Here is a 20,886-nt window from a genome sequence, read left to right on the forward strand (position 1 = left end):
CTTCGTCCTGCCCTCCTCCCCTCTGCACCCCGTACGTTTCTGACCCCTTAGGGTTTTCTCCCTTACGGCATGAGCCTTCCAGCCAACGAGACAGAACTGGAAGGTCTCACGCTTCACAACGCCTCTGAAGCCAAAGCTAAGAGTGGAAAGGACGGGTGGTGGGAGAGAAAGGCTTTCTGTGTGTATATGGGTATTTTTAAACTAATAGGAAAAACACCATAAATAGAATTCTAACAGGACAAAATCCTATCCAGTAGGAAATTGTAAATTGTCCTAAGAAACCAAAGAATGTGAACTGCAGAAAAACCAACAGATGACATCATCGCCTCCAAAAGGCCTTGGGGTCTGAAAAAATATCCACTGGCCCGTGAAGCACACAGATGATGGGAGCCTATCTGGAGTGTGGGATTCTTTGCTCCATATTTTTACAGCAAATAAAAATAGAGGATTTCAAGGATAATTGTAAGCCTCGGGGGTTGGGGTGGGGAGCATGGGGTGGCGGGGAACAAACAAACCAAATGGCTTGGAACTAGCAGAAGTAGTTTCCAGAAAGAGAGGCTCTAGAATCTATGGGAAGGACAAATAATATCAGCATCTCACTCAGATGTACTGGCCTCTTAGAAAGCAGGGGATCTGGACTTTCCCTCATAACACATCTTCCCTGTGAAGATAGTGTTCACTGGGCCCAGATGGGAAGCAAAACACTTAGAGCTTCCAGAAGGGTCAGGTCAGATATACAGGTGGTCTTGGAGTCAAGTCCAGGGATCTGTGACCACGTTACTCTTCCAGGAAGTGGAATCCTAGTTACAGTTTTGAGCACAAAGCAGGAGAGACAAGGTATCAATGGGTTGAAATCCATTTTAAGAACTTCATAAATACAGTAATTGCCCTCATGGCATGCTTTATTGGTTTGGGGTCATGCTTTCTTTCTGAATGACAATGGTAATTTAATACAGAAGTATCTAGTTATATTGTGCAAAGGGGATATGAACACACACTCCATAGTGCTTTACAGTATAAATGCAAAATACAGTTTACTGGGGGAAACTTACAAGCATAGGAAAGTAGCACAATTGTATATCAACTATACTTTAATAAGAAAAATAAAAATAAGTAGCAGAGTTCACAAAATCCCCTGAGTTATCTCCCCCGAAGAAATCATACTTAGGTTGGAACTAGACATATCTACTCACAAGAGGACGTGCTTTATAATACTCTGAAGAAGGTGGCTGTGTAATGCTGGAAATTTCTAGATGGAACTGTTAGGAAGGAGAGCTGTGCCTCATCTCTAAAGGAAAGATAATGATAGTACTTATCTCATAAATCCATTAGGAAGATTAAGATAATTAGTACATATAAAGTATGTAGAAGGCTGCCTAACAAATAGGAATAATTTTTTATTAGAATTTTTTATTAAAAAACATGCATCAAGTGCTAACTATAAATCAAATGCTGCTTTAAGTGCCGAAAACAGAATGGTGAACATGGGGCTTCCATTCTAGTGGGAGTGAGAGACAATAAACCAATAAATAATACAGTATATAATACAATGGCATGTAATAATAAATACTCCAAAGAAAACAAGGTGATGACAGTGCTTTTTTACATAGGGAGGAATGATGTTTGGCAAAGATCTGAATGGAGTCCGGGTACAACTCGTGGGGCTATCCAGGAGAAAGGGGTATTCTAGACGGAAGAAACAGCACATATATAAAGGTCCTGAGGCAGGAACATACTTGGAATGTTCCCAAGACAGCAAGAAGGCCAGTGTGGCTCGATAGGTATGAGTAAGGGAAAATGGTAGAAAATGAAATCGGAGAAGTAGGCAGATGACATAGGACCTTGTAGCCATGATAAACACCTTAGCTTTTGTGTAAGAATAGTGGTAAACCCAAATGACTAACAGGCAATGAAAAGATGCTCCATATCACTAATCATCAGGGAAATGCAAATTAAAGCCACAATGAGATATCACCTCATACCGGTTAGATTGGCCACTATACAAAAGATAAGAAACAACAAATGCTGGCGAGGATGTGGAGAAATAGGAACCCTCCTACACTGTTGGTGGGAATGTAAATTGGCACAACACTCTGGAAAGCAGTATGGAGGTTCCTCAAAAAGCTAAACACAGCTAAATAAGTTTGAAATACCATTTGACCCAGTAAATTCCTAGGAATTTACCCAAAGAAAACAAAATCCTTGATTCAAAAAGATATATGCACCCCTATGTTTACTGACGCACTATTTGCAATAGCCAAGATATGGAAGTAATCTAAGTGTCTCTCAGTAGATGAATGGATAAAGAAGATGTGGTACACACACATAATAGAACACAAGTCAGCCATAAAAATAAAAGAAATCCTGCAACAACATGGATGGATCTGGCAGGTATTATGCTCAGTGAAATAAATCAGGTGGAGAAAGACAAATACCACATGGTTTCCCTTACTTGCGGAATATAAAAACAAAGCAAAACATAAGGAACAAAACAGCAGTAGACACATAGTCTACTGATAAGTGACTAGTGGTTACTGAAGGGGAAGGGTTAGGATGGGTGCAGCGGGAGAGGGTGAGGGGGATAAAGGGGCACCATAATTCACAATCACAATACAAGTTGATCATGGGGACTGTTGAACCACTGTGGTGTCCATCTGAAACCAACATAAGATTGTATATTAATGACACTTTAAATAAATAAATAAACCAGCAGGAGATGTGAGGCAAGTATGCAGAATAATGAAAAAAAAAGAATAATGGTAAACCACTGAAGACGGTTGAACTGTAAAGTGGCATCTGACTTAGGATGCAGAAGGATTATAAGTGTAAGAGAGAAAGCGGGGAGAGTTGTTGGGAGGTGGTACTCTGGATACGAGATGACACTGCCTTAGACTGGGTGGTGTCAGTAGAGTAGCAAGATGAAGTTGAATTGAAGGGAAGAAGTTGTAAGTTACAAGTCTTTTTGTCAACTTGGGCACATGGTGTGAGAAAAGAGGAATCATTAATGTGTTTGTTCTGAGCAACTTGGGAGAAAGGTGTCACCATTCATTGAAATGAACATCCAGGAAGGAGCCATTGGGGTAGGGTTATCCAAAAGTTGAGTCTTGGGCATGTTAATTTTGAAATGTAAATTAGACATCCAAATTCAGTAGACAGCAGCACTGAGATTTTCTAGTGGACCTCTAATCAAAATAGTGACTGCAGCAAGCATTTCCAAGACAGGTTTGAGGGTCCATAGAAGAAGAGGTACCACTTGGCAGGAGAGGAAGACTGAAGGGGAAATGGTGGCACGGGGACTCGGGAATGTTGGGAGGACTGTATTAGTGACGTGGCAGTGGCAGTTTCAGGGCAGGCAGGAGAAGGAGATTTCTCAGCTGGGTCCAAATAACTCCAATGTCTCACTTGTTTTTTTCCCTGTCTATAGATTCTGAGGTCAAGGGTGTGAAGCCAAGACAAATCATTTGATATTTATAAGCCTCTTGCTTTCATCTGTAAAGTAAATAAGATAAACTAATAATGCTAATAAGCATTAATAAGTATTGAATATTTTTCTATAAGCCAGGCACTATACTAATAGCTTTATAAGCATTTTTCATTTAACCTTCACAATAACTGGAATACAGATGTCATTTTACTAAGGAGGAAACTAAGATTTAGAGAGGTTAAGCGGCTTTCCCAGGATCACATAGTTTGTAAGTGGTTAAGGGACAGAGACCATGATTAAAATCCAGACAGGCTGACTCGAGCCTGCAAAACTGCCCCGCGTCCAGCCCTCACGCCCTGCTGCTGCAGGATAAAAATGCCACCTCGCGTATGTTTCACAAAGCACTCGAGAAGCACTGGCCTGTGGATTCTGGGTGTCTTGTAGAAGTAGCAGATGGCAAACATCAAATGGTGCAGCAGGTTGAATGGCACCACCCCCCATCCCTCTCTCCCTGTGGATGTTAGGATGGATGTCCACATCTTAATTACTGGAACCTGTGACTGTTGCATTACGTGGCAAAAGGGATTTGCAGATGTGATTAAGTTGGGGATCTTGAGATGGGAAGATTCCCGGATTTTCCAAGTGGGCTCAATCTGCTCATAAGGGTTCTTCTGAGAGAGGAAGTAATGTGATGATGGAAGTAGAGAGAGGCTGAGATCCGAAGATGCTACGCTGTTGGTTATGAAAATGCAGGAAGGTCCAAGAACTGAGAAGTGCAAGGAACATAGCTCCAGAAGCCAGAAAGCAAGCATACAGATCCCCACCCCCAACCCAAATCTTCAGAAAGAAGCAGCCCTACAGACACCCTGACTTAGCCCAATAAAGCCAGTTTGGACTTCTGGCATCTGAAACTGCAAGACAATGAATCTGCTATGTTTTTAAGCTATTACGTTTGTGGTTATTCGTTACAGCAGCTACAGGAAACCAATCCCAACAGCGTGGATGGCACGGCAGGCATGGCGGTTACAGGACGAGGAACTGAGGGAGATCTAGAACTGGAGAGGGGGTCAAAGTCTGCGAGCATCCTCAAGGGCAGGAGAGTCTGGGGGTACAGGCCTCAGCGGCCGTGGGCTCAGCTAACTGCCCCGCTCACAGACGGCCGTGCTTCCAGAAGGTCCTTGACTCCCCACTACTGAGAAGCATGCTGAGTCAAAGCAACTGCTGCTGGTCTCACCAGGCTGTATTCAAGGTCGGGGACTGACACCCCCAGTGGACTCTCTCACCCTCTCTCAGAAGGTCCCGGGCATTGTGGGGATGAGGAAGAGCACCTTGGCTCGGCAGGCAGCAGAGTGACTGGTACACATTGGGGCTCCAGAAGTTTGTCCCTTGTTTAATTCCTGGGCTGTGGCTCGGGAACAAGAAACATATCCACACCCACCCACATATACACATAGCTCAGAAATGAGAAAAATACTTTCTCATTCTAGATTTCTTAATAAAACAAAGCCCTGAGAAAAAAACTTCTACCCAAACTTCAAGGATTAAAGAAAGAATCAGGTTAAGGTGTAAATCTGTCTAAGGAACTTCATGTCATTTTTCACAGATTTCCAGACTCATCAGTATTCTGCCCATAGAGGTAAAAAATGTCAACATTAGCAATAACCAGTAACCACTGTGCCTCATTTATCACTGGCTCTGGAGTAAATGCAAGCATATGCCATAATAATTTAGTTTTTTACACATAATAATGTGTAATTATTTACACATTATTAACAGAATGCCAGAAATTAACAGAAATGCCAATGTCCTACCAATTTTAAACAGGACAAGCTAAATTTCCTAAAGTTGTCCCCTGTAAAGGCTGCCTGTCAAAAAACTAGAAGTATTACTGTATTTACTCCCAAGAAAAGCATTATTCACAGAATGACCTTGTATCATTTCAGAGCTCTGAGGGTTTTTAGAGCACTTCAAATACCACTGCATTGAATCAGAACTTAATGGGGCTTTGGCCCACAGTCATCAGTTTACAAATCAAACACCAGACACAATGTCATTTTTATTATTAACTTTTCCCCTGATTACTAAAAACAGTGCATGTCATTGTAAAAACTTAGGAATGCAGAAAATGTACAATAAGGAAATATAAGTCACCCATAATAGAACCACCTAGAAATAGAACTATTAGCACATTACTGCATTTTAAATGTATTTTATCTCCAATTTTTAAATTGTATATGACACTAAAGTGTGTGTGCTTTCTTTTTACAAAATTCAGATTATACTGGAAAACTACAACCTGAATTTTTATTATATCACATGATATAATACACCATGAAATACTCTTGAAAAATCTGGGTTTACTGGCTCTGTCATATGGATTTACCATAGTCATTAATGATTTTACATTATTATTTATTTAGGTTGTTTTCCCAAGGTTCAATAGAAATTCCTGTACTTGTTTGTAGAAACTTGTAATTATTTCACTAGCTAAATTCTTAGAATACCTGGGTTAGAGGATAGTACTTTCAAAGGTTCTAATAGTTTATATTCTCACCAAATTTATACCTGTTCTGAGTATTATCTTGTTTAAATTAAAAACTAAGAGTCAGGTACCAGCAGAATGACTCCAGTAGCTGTAAACATGCACATATCAGAGCATAAGGGATCTACCTTTCTGAATAGACAACTGAAATTTCTGTCATGGAATTTCTGGAACAGTTTCACATTTACAGGCAGTTTTTAAAAAACAACGGTTTCCTTCTTTTCTGATGTGTGTGTGTGTTTCCAATGATCATTTACAATGTTCACAATCAGGAAAACAAATTCTTAGGTACATAGGTAAACATACGACTTTCAACTCCAGAGTTCTACAGATAAAGGCATGCTGAATTAGTATACCTATTTATACACACCATTCCGAATAAAATACAATAGTACACAATCAGAATATTTGCTTTTCTGTGTTTACTGGGATCCAATGAGACTCTACTTTGTGTGTGTGTGTTTGTTTAGTTTACCAAAAAGATTTCTAACAGAAAGAAAACAACACACCAGCATGGTGATAAGAGGCACTGTCTTAATGCTGTTCAAGTTTCTTTGCTCAAAATGGAGAAATTATCTTTTTCTATTAAAAATGTGTTAGAGACCCCACAACCTCCCTTTGACCCTGCACCGTCCCCCATCTCCACCACCTGTCTCCTCCTCTACCCATCCAGACTTTGGAAGGAGTCCGCACCTGCCAGAGCCTTCACTTCTTCACCTCCCACTCAGTTCACAGTTGCAGCATCGCTCCATCCCAACCATTCCACTAAAACACGGTTTGCAACGGTGATCAGGGATCTTCTTTTGCGAAATTCAGTGATTACTTTTGACCTTATTTTAGTGGGTCTTTCTGGCGAATGTCATGCTGTAAACTATTGTCCTTTCGCCAAATTCTCAACACTTGATTTTGGCGACACCACTTTCCCGATGCTCCTTAAACCTTTCTAACCCTTTGCTGTCGGCCACCTTCATAAGCAGCTCCTCCACATCCCAATCCATAAGGCTCAATGTTCTCCCGCTTCCTCACCACCTCTCCTGTCTTTCTGCTCTACACGTCCTCCCTGGCAGATCTCACACACCTTCGCAGTTGGAACAGCTACCTGGACTAAGTCTCCCACACCTATACCCCCACCTAAAGCCTTAGCCTCGCAAATCTGCCTCTTCAGCATATTCACTGGGATCGATCAGCACAGACACTGCCAGTTAGGGCACCCCAAGCCTCCCCTCCCCACATGCCTCATCCCCACTATTGTCCGGTGCTGGCACTCCTTAAGGATCCAAACTAGAAACCTGATTTCTCACATGTCCTTCACTGAATTACATGCTGTGAAATGTCAAGCCAACCATGGTTCAATCCAAACGTACAATCATATTCCAGCCAACACTAGTCTGATGAGATAAAACCATGGAAAATCAACTCGAATCTTCTCAGGGTTCTCCCAAAGAACAGCAAGTGACAAGAATCTGTACACACCCAAGCATGTTGAAATGTGCTTTCCCAGCTGTCTTCATGGACTCATGTAAAAGATGATGCCTGATTCCTGACAGCTGCTGTCCACTGTCCACTGTAACCTCTCTTCTTCACTCTTGCTAAAGTCCCCCAGTTTTCCTGACACCATTTCTGCGTGGAGACTCATCTTCCCCTTCTCTCTCTGACTTTTCAATACTGTGCCGACTAACCTCATCGCTCACTGTCTTGGCCTTGTTTCTGTTTTGCCTTTACCTACATTCTACACACACAAAAGCCCTAGGTCTGACCCAGGAAGCAAAGCTAGAGGTGAAAGATAACTTAATGTAATTCATAATTTTACATCTCCCCTTCTTGTTTATTCTTTTCACAGAATCAAATATCCTACATATCCTAACAATAGCATAAATCTCTAAATCCTAGTATCTCTTAAACCCATCCTTTCCTCTCTAAACAAAGATCCTATGCCCAAGTTGAGTCTCTCATTATCTCTCATCTGGGCCACTCCAGCAGCTCCTACGGTTTCTCTCTGCCTCCAGTATTGTTCTCTTCAAATTCATCCTCCATTAGCTTCCCAGTGCTCTGAGTAATTCAACAATCTTAATTTTGTACCCCACCACTCCAACACCCCTTCCCCCCAATATTTTCTCATTTTCTGCAGCTGTTATAGCAAAGAGTTTTCCCCTGCAGGCCAACTCAGATCACTTGGTGGTAACTTTCCGAGTCTTGTGTTGAGCAGGTTATGAAGCCATGTCAGATGTTGACAAATGAACAACATCTGTCATTGGTAAGGGAAGACAGAATGGCAGCCCTTATTCTGTCTCTTCGCTTTTCCTGATCCACAGAATAAAAACCAAACTCTTCCATCTTTATCTTCTGCTAGACTCGTCTCTCCCTTTCCACTGAGCAGCTTTAAGTCCCCTCCTGCCTCATGCTTTGCCAGAATCAGTGCTTTTGCTAAAGAGTTATCCCTACGTGAAGTGCCCCCACCTGCCTCCACATACCCCCTTCTTCTGGCTAGCTTTATCTCATCATTTCAGATTCGGGCCAGAACGCACATCCCTTAGAAAATCCTTACTGACCCCCAGCCCCAGCCAAGCTTAGGTAAGATACTTTTTCTCTGTGTTTCTTCTGAACTCCAAGCTTCCCTCTATCATATCATTTTATGCATCTGTCCCCACCTCAACTAGGCTGTCAACTCCTTGAAAATAGAAACTGTTTCTTATTCAACTTTGAATTAATTTCCATGGCTATCTTATGCAATGGCCAACACAGAATAAGTCTTTGAAAAAGATTAGCTAATAATGGATTAAAGATGATTGCAAATTGTCATGCTCCCTCCAGGGCCCCCAAAGCTGGGGTCTATTTCTCCACCTCCTTGAATCTGGACAGACCTGCAACTGATATGACCAGCAGAATAAGGCAGAATTGACTCTTGCTAATTCTGAGCCTAACCTTTAAGAGTATTGGCAACTTCTAATTTTTCCCTCTTGGAACCCAGCTGCCAAGCTGCAAGGAAGTCCGAGCAGCCATGGGAGGCCCATGTGGAAGATAACCACCACCTGTGGATGACAACCTTAGCTGGCTACAGTGAACATTCAGTACCAACTTGCCAGCCATGTGAATGAGCTTCCTTGAAAGTGGGTCCTCCACCCCCCAGTAGCAGTAAGCCACCCAAATTACATCAAATGATGAGCTTGCCTACCAAGTTCTGATCAAATTACAAAATCATAAACAAATGAGTGTTACTGCTTTAAGCCACAACATTTTAGGATGGTTTGTTATTCAGCATTAGATAAAACAGTGTGGTTCTGTTAACTAACATCAGAGTCTTTGACTGTGATTTTCCCTCTTTTGTTAATTGTATTGCTTTCTTTCACTTAACTTCTTCATACTTCAATTTTCCCTTGTTCAATTTTTGATAATATGCCTGGGTGATCAGTTAGGATGACTTATGAATATTATAAAATATGATGGAAAAATGCACATGTGTGTATGGTTTCCCATTTCTGTCCCACAGAAATGTCCCAATTTCTGAAAAATAAACATTTTTCATTAGGAAGATATACTTTTTCAAAGACTTGTCCAAAAACATACCAGGTTGTCTGCTGGCAAAAGCAGGAATTTATTAGAGAGAAATATAAAGGCATCTAAGAGCTCACATGCCTCTGACCGATGGATCCCGTTCTGGTCAGGTACGTTGGCGGTGTTGTCTAGCTCAGTGAATACACTACTTTATAAAAGGTGACCTGCCTAATGCATCCAGCCACGTCAACTAGGAGCGCTAACCAGCTTATTTCTGTCTTTCTGAAGCACCCCGGCATATGGAGCTCTAAGAGCCGATAAGATACTCCACCCTGAAAGACCCTAGCAGGATAAAAACTTCCTTCTATTCAGAATTGCTTTTAAAATTATGACTTGAGAAACAAAAAAAAAGAGGAAGAAGAAACCCTGGGCATAGTTAGTAAATTTAACATAACATCAGGTCTGAATGTCAGTAATTCATTTTCATTATTTTCATATACTTAGCATATCATTGGACTTTCACATGCCGGCTACTTTACAGAACAGGAAGCCTTGAACTAAGCATCCTTTCACGCTAGAGCCAAGATAAGTTGGGATGTGTGTAGGTGGACTCTTCACTTTCAGGAGGAAGGAGATTCTTCAGAATCAGCTCTGTTCACATGTTCATCTTTCCTAGTCTTCCTTTTATAACCTATTAACATGAAAAAACACTCCCCATCCCTATTATTGTTTCCCCTTTCTAGGGCAGATAAAGAATTTCTCTCTTAAGTAAGGATCTTGACTCTAAGTTATGCATCTGCAATGTTATTCAATCAGTAGTTCAATAATTTTTTTGAACACTTACTGTGCTCCAAATTGATGCCTCAACGTCCTTCCCTTTAACGTCTGTATAAAACCCTATACCACGGCACAAAAACACACAGCACAGTGTCCAAGACAACACAGGCATTCATTCATTTAGCTACTGAGCCACTACTATGCACCAGGCAGGGGGAGAGGCACTGACTAGATGTTAGTTTCCTTGTCTTTCCTAATTTGCTTGTTGGTTAGCGCGATGAGTTTCATATAAAACTTTCATATCACATTGTGGTAAATGACCTCATTATAATTTAGCCAAAGAAAGAATCACTGTAGTTGAAAATTTCAGAAAAGTTGTGTCCCCTCAAGATCTTATAAGCCATCTCCAGCTCTTCTTTAACTTGGAATTTCCCTTCAGACATAGTTCCTGTTTGAAGTGCTCCTGCCTTCCCTTTATTGCCTTCTCCTCTGACCTCCCACTGAAGATAGCCACTCACCATTAAGTGCAGTCGACTACACATCATCTGTAATATTTACCTTTACAAAAAAAGTTACATCAGAAATTAACATCTATCTTGTAAGAGCTTCTAGAAATGAATGTCTAGGCCATCACTTGTGAACATACCTGACGTGACTCGGTTCAGTTTTCTTTTGCAGTTATGGGTACCATGACATTTTGGAGAAGAGAACACAGTGTGGTAAAAGAGCGCAGGCTCTTGGGGTCACGTCTGGCTTTGAGTCCCTGCTCTTCCATTTGCTGCCTGTGTGAACATAAACAAGATTACTTAATTTTTTCAGCTGGAAGCCATGCTACATTTTGGGACTATAGTGAGAACTAGGGACAATCTATAAAAATTATCTGGCAAAAACTAGGCACTTCATTCATGGAAGCTATTACTATTATTCTAGTCATGCCCAGTAATTTACACAATCTCTTGTATCTATTTATGGTTTCTTCTGACATTTCCACTTTTGCCCTCTTTATTTCAGCTCTGAATGTACTGGTGAATATAAACCTAGTGTCTTCGAAATGCAAATGGGAAAATTACCCAATTCAGATTGCATTACACCAAAGAGCATGATGGAATTGAAGCTGTGAAATATTAAACAGATTAAGTATCGTGGGCAGTTAGTGAGGTCATAAGCCTAAAATAATTTGGCAGAGCTAAACCAGACTAGCACAAACAGACTTCTGAACTGGCACACAGCACAAAAGGTAGTTCTCTTTATGCCCAAATATAGATGTTGACTCATGCGGTCTGGGGGAAACATCTGAGGAAAAAAAGTGATATCATCCAAGGAGGCAGGATGACATCATTCTGCAAATGGTTCTCGTCTGTCTGGTTTTTGGCATTAGACCTTTTTGGCTCTTATTTCTCAAGATTTCCATCAGTTGCCCTTAAATACTACCCTCCTTGAGGGAGGCAGCATCAGCTCCTGCCTGTCTTTAAATTTCCTGTACGTTATAAACATTTTTCCATGTCTGACAAAATATCTGGTTTCCACTCTGCTCATTCTGTTGAAACTGGACTTAAGAGAGCCACTAAAAATAGTGAAGTTGCCCAATCTAATAGGTTTTTTTCCATTTCCTTCCCACAAAAACTGTGCACAGTGGTTGGCACTGCTGATCAAGTCTTCTTCCTTCCCTCACTCTTTGCTTCTTCATGCTTGTATCATGATTGTCTTCGTTCTGAAGATCACTCCTTATGAACCTTCCTCACTTGCTTCTCTTCTACAACTCACCCTTGGACGTTCTACGGAGCTATCATTCCAACCTCTTCTCTGGCTACAAGCTCCTTTGGCAAGCTCAACTCCCAGCTTCCCCATTCTCCACCACCACTTCCGCAATGACCTTCTTAAAACCAAAGTTGTTCAGGTCACTGTCCCAACTAGGAACCTTCCCTTTTCATCACTGCTTTCAGGATAAAGCACGTTCTAAGAAGACTGTCAAGCCTTTCATAATCTGGCCTTAGCAAACCGTTTGAGCTTCATCTCCCACCACTGAGCTTCTCAGCTCACACTGTTTATCTCTCTACCGCTATCTCTAAAAATCTTGCAGATCCTCCCAGATCCAACTCAAATGCCACATTTGCTAAGTCTTCCTTAACACCCTCCTTGTACTCTAATGGAATTAGTGGCTTCCTTACAGTTCTCATGACATTTTGTACATACCACATTTTATTACTGTCTGTTCTACACTTATTTGTTCCTTTAAATGGTAATTTGAGAGCAGTGAAAATTACCTCTTTTTCTAATTATTATTCATACCACCCAGCATGGTACCTTGCAGATAATTACATCCTCAGTAAATATTTCTTAAATTTAACTGAACTTATTTTTCAAGATCATTTTTCTAATCAGGTCTATTTGCTTTGCTACTTATATGAGAGAAAGAGAAAAATGCAATCTCTGCCATGAACTAAATGTATTTTAGACCATATTTAGGCTTTTGTGCAAAGTTCTTTTCCACACTGTCTATATAATTAAACTGTATGCAAAAGAAAGGCATTTCATGCTTTTTTATGCACAATGAACTTCCAGGTCAGTTAGATTCCAATGCATAAACATCAGAAAGAAAGAACCAGAATGCCTCAGCTACTCTGCAAACAAAGGACCTATTCTATTAAGTTGAGTAAACTCTTCTAGGACACTAGAGTATCATTTAGTAAACTTCTCCTAGGAGATTAAATAGGCCTGCATATATGTTGTAGTATATGCACATAAGGTCTAATTTTGTTCAGCAAAATAAATGGTTACTTAAAACAAAGACTGGATCAACTCAAATATATCATGTAACCAGCACAGACAGAAATAAAGCTCATTATAGTGTTCTATTCAGTCAAGATCTACTTCATAAATAATCTCTGTATAGGAGTATCTAGTGGAGTTGTTTAGCTCAGGATTTCAAAAAAACCAACAGAAAAATATATTGTAAGTAATTAAATTTCCACTGATTAATAAGGGTACATAAAACTTACAACATATATGTATTTTCTTCAAAAATCATGGGTAACATATTGAGCAATGGCACGTATATGTCAAGCACTGGCTCTATATCTTACATGGATTATCTCATTTGCCCACAATTACCCTATTAATCTCCATTTTACAGACGAGGAAACTGAAGTTCAAAAGATCAAGTAACTTCCTTATGTCAGAGCTACTGAGCAATGAGCTAGGAGCCAAAGACTGAGTCTCATGCCAGTGAATTTAGAGGATACAGAGACATTTTTGTTGTCAGTTACTAGCACCTGTTTATGAAGGGAATGGTGACAACCCATAAGCAGTGTGGATAAGGAAATGTGGCCGGTCAGGTCTTAATCTTTATGCACCTTCTTCTGGCCCAGTCTTAAGGACTGAGTCTCTGTCAGTCATATGGACTTAAAGACTTTATTTCTTTCTGAAGTGGAATTGGGAGTGGGAAAGGGGAAGATGCCAAGGGAGTTGAATTACACGAATGCACAGTTTCCTGCCCAATCCGCAGGCTGTAAGTATGTGTGGATAGGTGGAGGCTGTGCTCAAAATCCCTGAGGCCCTTCACAGCGGGTCTGACCGCGTCCCAGCAGGGACACCTCTTCCTTTGCCTGGATCGCTCGGCCACCTTCGCAGGGGACCTCTAGCCTGGCCCTCAGGCGACTCTACTACAGGCTTGACGAGCACAGCCACACAATCACTTCACTTACACAGACATTTCTTCTTTTTCCAGCATCTCCTAGAAAGATGCTCCCATATCATTTTTTTAGGTGGAAGAGCCAAAATTTTAATTTCTTATCAATCTATTCCATTCTCAACAGAATTCTTGAAAACAGTGCTCTGCCCTTCTACTTTCAGGCTACCTGAAAATATTTTTTTTCAATTGCCTATTCTTATACTCCTGGCATAATCAGTCTGTCCTTAGGTGGCTTCCTACATCTCGAAGAATTAGTGTTGCTGTCTCTCATACAGATCACTTTGAGGCTAATATTTAATTTAATACTAAGTTTTAATATTAATAATTTAATGATAATTAAATGCAATAACTAATACATTTTATTAGCTGAAACTGCATTTTTAAAAATGGATTAGATGGATTATTAACAATGATGGTATGGCAAGACACAAGGCATTTGACAACACACTAGATTGATGAGCATGTGCGAAAACAGATATCCTCATATATTGCGTGTGGAAGTAGCAATTGAGGAAACTTTTCATAGCAATTTGGCAATATCTATTGAAATTACAAATGCATTTACAGATGATTCATAGGAGATTATGGTAACATGGTTTTGTAAGAGCACAGATGATAGTCTAACTATCCATCAAGGTATATACAATGCAAACCTAAAAATGTGGAGAAAGCTCTGTTGGTGATACGGAATGATATCTAAACTATATGTGGCATGCTGGTAAACGCTCAGCCACTAGCTACTCAAGAGTAGTCTATGAATGCTGGTAACAAGTAAGATAAAAGTGAAATAAAGAAGATGTATTCTGGTTCATCAGTGATGTGAGTAACTAAAAAATTGGATAATAACTTCAAATACTGGAAGAATATTTCCTCAATTTTTTGTTATATTCACAATGACAAGCTTTAAAGTTTAATTTGTATTATTAATATTTTATCATCATTTTCTTGAGTCCAGACAATCAATGAAACAAAAAATTAAGTCCAAATTTGTATCACTGGCTGATTTCTGAGGTGGAAATATACCCACAATGGCCAATTTCAAGCTCCCAATGTGACAGCACTGATACAGAGTTGGAAGAGATGCACATACCTACATAAACACCATTATATAGTATTTCCACCATATAAATATAATAGATGCAAATAATCTCATGACACATATATAATAATGAAACGTAGTAAAATAATTAGGAAGTGATAATACTTTAGTATTTATTACTTTTCTTATTACTTAATTGTAAACTTATTTATTTTTTAATAGTGGCTACATTTAAAACCAGCTCACAAAATTCCTGAAAATTAAGCAATTGGCTCTCATTTTTTGATATGAGCCAGCACCATAGCAAATATATGTATACATGTAAACAATCAGAGAGCATGCCACCAGGAAACAGAAAACACACTTAGATGCAAATCTGAAGAAAATTCAATGAAGGAATTATTTGAAAGGTGTAAGTTTAAGGAAACAGAGATGCTGACAAATCTGTGAATATACTAAAAGCTACTGAATTGTGTACTTTAAGTGGGTGAACTGTATTCTATGTGAATTATCTCTCACTAAAGCTGTTTTTAAAAAAAGAGAGAGACACTGCGGCTCCCAAAGACCAGCAGTGGCGAGCAGCCGTTACCATCCCTGCCTCCCGGGGCATGAGGGGGAAGCAGTTTTGCCAAAGCCCCGTGAGAGAAAAAGACCCAGGGGAGGGGCTTCCAGCAGGAGCTGTAGTTATGAAGGGATTCAGCCGCTACCCTAGTTACAGCTCGAAACCAGGGGAAGTTGCAGGGGTGAGCGGAATAACCCACCCTTTCTCTTCTCCTGCCTTCAACTTCCTGTTGATGCCTCATACTGACCACACTCTACGGTAAGTCGGGGGACCAGGAAACCTGGCTGATGCATTCGTAGGGGGTCGGCTCCCCAGGGCACAGAGCAGATCCCCAAGGGGTGGATAATGGATCTGAAGGCAGAGAAGAGACACACGCACACACACAGAGTGATGTAATGCTTTATAAGAAATACGTATTTGGTCATTCAGATGACCAAAGTATGTTTCTTAGATATATTTGGTCTTCATTTACAATTCCTGCAAATGCTTCAGAGCCATTAAGGTGAAATGGGTATCTTGCTATTAATAAAGTTGATTTTTGGACCCTACCCACCAGTGGGGGGGCTGCTTGCCAGGGGGAACAACCAGGTGATTAGAGGACTGGAACTTCCAGTCTCACCGCGCCCTCCCCACCCTCCCGCCCCAACCTCTGGGGAGGGCCAAGAGGCAAGAGAGTGAATCTGCCGAGGGCCAGTGATTCAGTCATTCCTAACTATGTACTGAAGCCTATATGAAACCCCAAGAGGATAGTTATCTAGTCCTTTTCTTTTCTTTTTTTCAGAATGCTTCCATGTCCCACCAGCAGGGCCCCAAACTCCCCAAGGATAGAAGCTCCTTTGTCCAGGACCTTGCCCCCGTGTACCTCTTCATCTGGCTGTTGATGTGTATCCTTCTTATAACCTTTAATAACCTGGGAAACATAAGTAAGTGTTTCCCTGACTTCTGTGGGCTGCTCTAGCAGATTAATCAAACCTAAGGAGGAGGTCGTTGAATCTCCAGTCTACAGCTGGTAGGTCAGAAGCACAGCCTGGTGCTCGTGACTGGTGTCTGGAGTTGGGGTGGGGGACAGTCAAGTAGTACTGAGCCCTTAACCTGTGGAATCTGGTATTATCTCTGGGTAGACAGTGCCTGGAATTACTTGGGATGTTGTGTGTGGGAACCCCCAACCCCCTGTTGGAACTGGGACCAGGAATCCTAAAAGACACACACACATTGTTGAATGATTCCCAAGATCAAGATAATTAACACATCGATCACTTCACGTCACATAATTAACTCTTTTTTTATGGTGAGAATGCTTATGACCTACTCTCAGCAAGGAGAGATCTTTCTCGATGTACAACGGGTTTACCTTCCGACAAACCCATCATAAACTGAAAATGCCTTTAATACATCTACCTTACTGAACATCACAGCTTGGCCTAGCCTACCTTAAATGTACTAAGAACATTTAGTTAGCCTATAGCTGGGCAAAATCATCTAATACAAAGCCTGTTTTATAATAAAGTGTTGAACAGCTTATGTAATTTATTGAATACTATAATAAAAGTGAAAACAGAATGGTTCTGTGGTACAAAATGCTTACAAGTGCATCAGTTGTTTATCCTCATGACCATGCAGCTGACTGGGGGCTGCAGCTCTCTGCCACAGCGCAGCATCATGAGAGAGTATCACGCTGCCTATCATCAGCCCAGGAAAAGATCAAAGTTCAAAATTCAAAGTACAGTTTCTACTGAATGTGTATTGTTTTCACACCATCGTAAAGTGGAACCATGATAAGCTGGGGACCATCTGTGTACAACCATACAATTAACCTATCGTCATGCTGTACATGAGATCCTCAGAACATACTCTTGTAACTGAAAGTTTGTACTCTTTGACTAACATCTCCCCATCCCTCTCCCACTCCCAGCCCCTGGCGACCCCATTCTATTTTCTGTTTATATGAAAATGGCTTTTTTTCAGAGCCCCCAAATAAGTGATACCATACCTGCTACTTCCTAAATAGCTTTAAGAATTTAAATCATAGCACAACTTCAGAATAACAAAACAGAGACACAAAATGAATATTCAAATGTGGATGTCAAATCAGTAGTGGTAGTACTTATAAGATAGAATACCATGCACATGCAGTCATTTTTTTAAAACTACAAAGAGGCTCATGAGAAGAAAGTTTGTCTGGGGAGATCTTGCATGAGTTTTTCTTCTAAGTGCCTCCATGTATTTTCTGGTTTTCTATAATAACATACAAATTCTATATTTAAAAATGCAACTCTGAGTTCACATACTAGATCCTCAAATAAGAGCTTGCATGCAGTTACTTTGATTTGTTAAGTGATCCCAGGAAATAGGAGTGGGGATGCGGAAAAGTCAAATTGGGATGGAAGGAAAGCCAGGTCAAAGGTGTGGGTGGGTTATAAAGTTGATCAGCATTGTGGGAAACTGAGGTGTTCTTTCTAGAAATCTCTTTACAGAGCCAGGTAGAATGAACCTCACAATTGTCTGCCTGAGGTAACAGGAGTCCAAAGTATATACACATGTCTGCCGTTCTCATTTGGTTGAAGGTGTTAAGTCTCTCCTATTTCCAGGTTTGCAAATTTGCCAGAAGGACTTCGAAGGCTGCTGCAGGCATCCCACTAGCCACAGCAGAGAAGCCTCAGGGCAGCCAGAGCTTTACAGACCAGCTGAAGCAGGTGCTGGAATGCAACTGGAGTGAAAAAAGCAAGGATGTGGACTGGGTGAACAGGTGTCCCTTACACAGCTTTGTATAAAGCTTAGAGACTGAAATACCTGGTTCTTCAAGTCACGACTCTTCTTAATTAGAATGTGGTGAGACCTAAGTTTTATTTTATTTTTATTTTAGGATAAGAACTACTATAGAAGAAGAGGCTGAGTGGAAGCCCCTAAAACTACCCATCTCCACTTCCAGCCAAGATAGTACATAAAAACTATATCCCATCTCAGAGGGGCAAGGCAGAGATCAGAGCCACCTTCAAATATGTAAAGGATGCAGGGATGGTGGCTCCCACTTAATGACATTCTGACATCTACAAAACCCATATGATAGATGACTGTGTACTACTTGAACTTAACCAAGGAGTATCCCAGTGGCAGCTGCTAGGCTGGACATGGTATCTTTACTAGAGCAGATTAACAGCCTTGAGTATGTAGTATGTGGTATTGGTCAGGTGAATATATTCTTTTCCCTATCAATCAAAGAGAGGATCAGAGTAGTTTTAATTCTCATGGAATGACAATGGCATATTCACAGGATTACCCCAAGACTATGTTAGTTCTCCCATTTTCGGTCACAGGAACCTGTATTATCTGTATATCTTACAAAAATTACATAGGCTATTTTGAGGACACATATTAGTGAGCAAGATGTAGCATGCACTCTAGAAGCCTTGTAAGATATGTATCATCTAGAGGCTGAGAAATTAACCCTGCAAAGATCCAGAGACCTGCCAGATTAGCGCAGGACATGCAGGGATAGGCCCCAGTAAAGGATGGTTATTGCACCATTTCCTCCCTACCTGTTCAAAGCACACCACTTGGTAGGCCTCTCCAGGTTTTGCTTGCAGAATATTCTACACTGAGGTACACTGCTTCAATCCATTTATAAGATGACATGGAAGGTTCTAGCTTTGGGCTGAAAGAGAGGGCGCTGCAACAGGTCCAGTTTTCAGGAAAAGCAGACATGCTTCTTGAGACATACAACCCAGCAGATGTCGATGTCATGGTAGCAGGGGTACTGGGGGAAGAAAAGATGCCAGGTGATTTCTTTGGCAAGTCCCAATAGGAGGACTGCCGTGCAGACCTCTGGTTTTCAAAGCAATGCTGTGTTGTTTGCTGCAGAGAACTATGTATTACTGAAAACACAATTCGTGGCAGGCCACTGGGCCATGATAAAGTCTGAGCGCCTCACCATGGGACATTAGGTGACCCTGTGGCCATAACTGCTCATCATGAACTGGATGCTCTCAAATCCCAAAGTGACAAGGGTAGGCGGGCCCAGGAGCAATCTACTGTAAGAGAGAAACAGTGCCCTGGGGTCTGTGTTTGAGCAGAGGCAGAAAGCAGAAATAAGCTGCATGAAAGATGACCCGGGACGCCCCTGGCGCCCTGACTGGCATTTCCTCCTCAGTTCACACATATGGCCTCATGGTGGTTTTCCTGTGACCAGCTAACAGAGGAAGAAAAACTCAAGCTTTCACAGATGGATTAGCTTGGGGAAGTTTGGAGGGTTGATAAGGGATTGCTGTCCATAGCATTCAGCGGTGACCTTGAGAGAGTGGTGAAGACAAATCCTCTCAAAGGGCAGACTACTTTTTTAATCATTAAATTGTCTTTGTATATACTTACATATTGATTGTTGAACATAATTTAAATGTATTACCTCTACCCACAGGATTTACGCAGGGCATAAAAAAAAATATTGGTCTTGGTGATGGGGGGTATCTAGTAAACATAATGTTCCTCATGTAATTGTAGATTAATGATAACAAAAAAAAAAAGAACATTTAAACTTGAAAAAAAAATTGGTATTCCCTGGAGTTAAATTGATCAATAATAATAATTAAGGATTTAGCTATTACTACAGGCTCCCAGCCAATCCAAAAGTAGAGTGTTGCCATGAAATCTTTCGTAAACCAAAATAATGTAAAGCTAAGAAGCAATTGCTATTAATTTATATTGAACATTTTTTAACACTCTCAGGCCAAAAAAAGAACCTCTCTTAGTTCTTTCTGGTATTTTAGGACACACCTTGCTAATGGATGCACAAAATAAATCGAGATGCAGCACAGATGCTCACACAGGTCAAAGCTCTGGAGGCTTGCTGCTGGGCTGCTTCTGTTAACTGCTCGCTGCAGCACAAACGCTCAACACTATTTTTGCTTTTCACCCTTTTTTTTATAAAAGCAAAAGTCCTCTTCAGGTGTCTTGGGGTTAGTGAAAACAGACACTGATTCAGGTCTTTCATAAAAGCAAAGTAGTGTAAGGCAAATTTTCAAAAAGCAGGGGATACCTGTGTGAATGCTGCTAGAAGAGGGAATAGAAAGGGAAAACTTCCAAGACCATACGGAGAATATACACAGGAAGTCACAGGCTTTGGGGAATTCTATTAGTATGGTCTCAACGATGGGAGATTTGGTACACCTCAGCAGAAGAACAAGGCAAACTGAAATAGCTGAAGGACAACAGGTTTCAGACCCAGACAAATGTGCCTCTGAGTCAAGGCTTTGCCACTTGCTAAGTGTATGACTTTGGAAAAGTTATTTAATCTCTCTGAACCTGTTTCCTTCTTTGTGAAACAAAGTTGATGATACTTTAACTAGATTGTAACTAGGTTCCTGCC

General features: G+C 40.8%; 2 long non-coding RNA genes across 2 annotated transcripts in view; one reads left to right on the forward strand and one right to left on the reverse strand.

Annotated features, from left to right (window-relative positions):
• Window positions 1-19,067, forward strand: part of LOC108395869 (uncharacterized) — a 39,336-nt gene extending 20,269 nt beyond the window's left edge. The window contains exons 3-4 of the long non-coding RNA XR_005061818.2: window positions 16,309-16,450; window positions 18,116-19,067. This is a non-coding gene — a long non-coding RNA (uncharacterized lncRNA). The remainder of the gene's footprint in view (window positions 1-16,308; window positions 16,451-18,115) is intronic.
• The window catches only part of LOC118972737 (uncharacterized), a 61,855-nt gene extending 42,660 nt beyond the window's left edge, over window positions 1-19,195 (reverse strand). The window contains exons 1-2 of the long non-coding RNA XR_012125585.1: window positions 19,064-19,195; window positions 10,882-11,017 (exon numbers count right to left, since the gene is read on the reverse strand). This is a non-coding gene — a long non-coding RNA (uncharacterized lncRNA). The remainder of the gene's footprint in view (window positions 1-10,881; window positions 11,018-19,063) is intronic.
• Between the last annotated feature and the right edge of the window lie 1,691 nt (window positions 19,196-20,886).

The sequence above is a fragment of the Manis javanica genome, chromosome 15 (genome assembly GCF_040802235.1).
Source record: "Manis javanica isolate MJ-LG chromosome 15, MJ_LKY, whole genome shotgun sequence".
Lineage (NCBI taxonomy): Eukaryota > Metazoa > Chordata > Mammalia > Pholidota > Manidae > Manis > Manis javanica.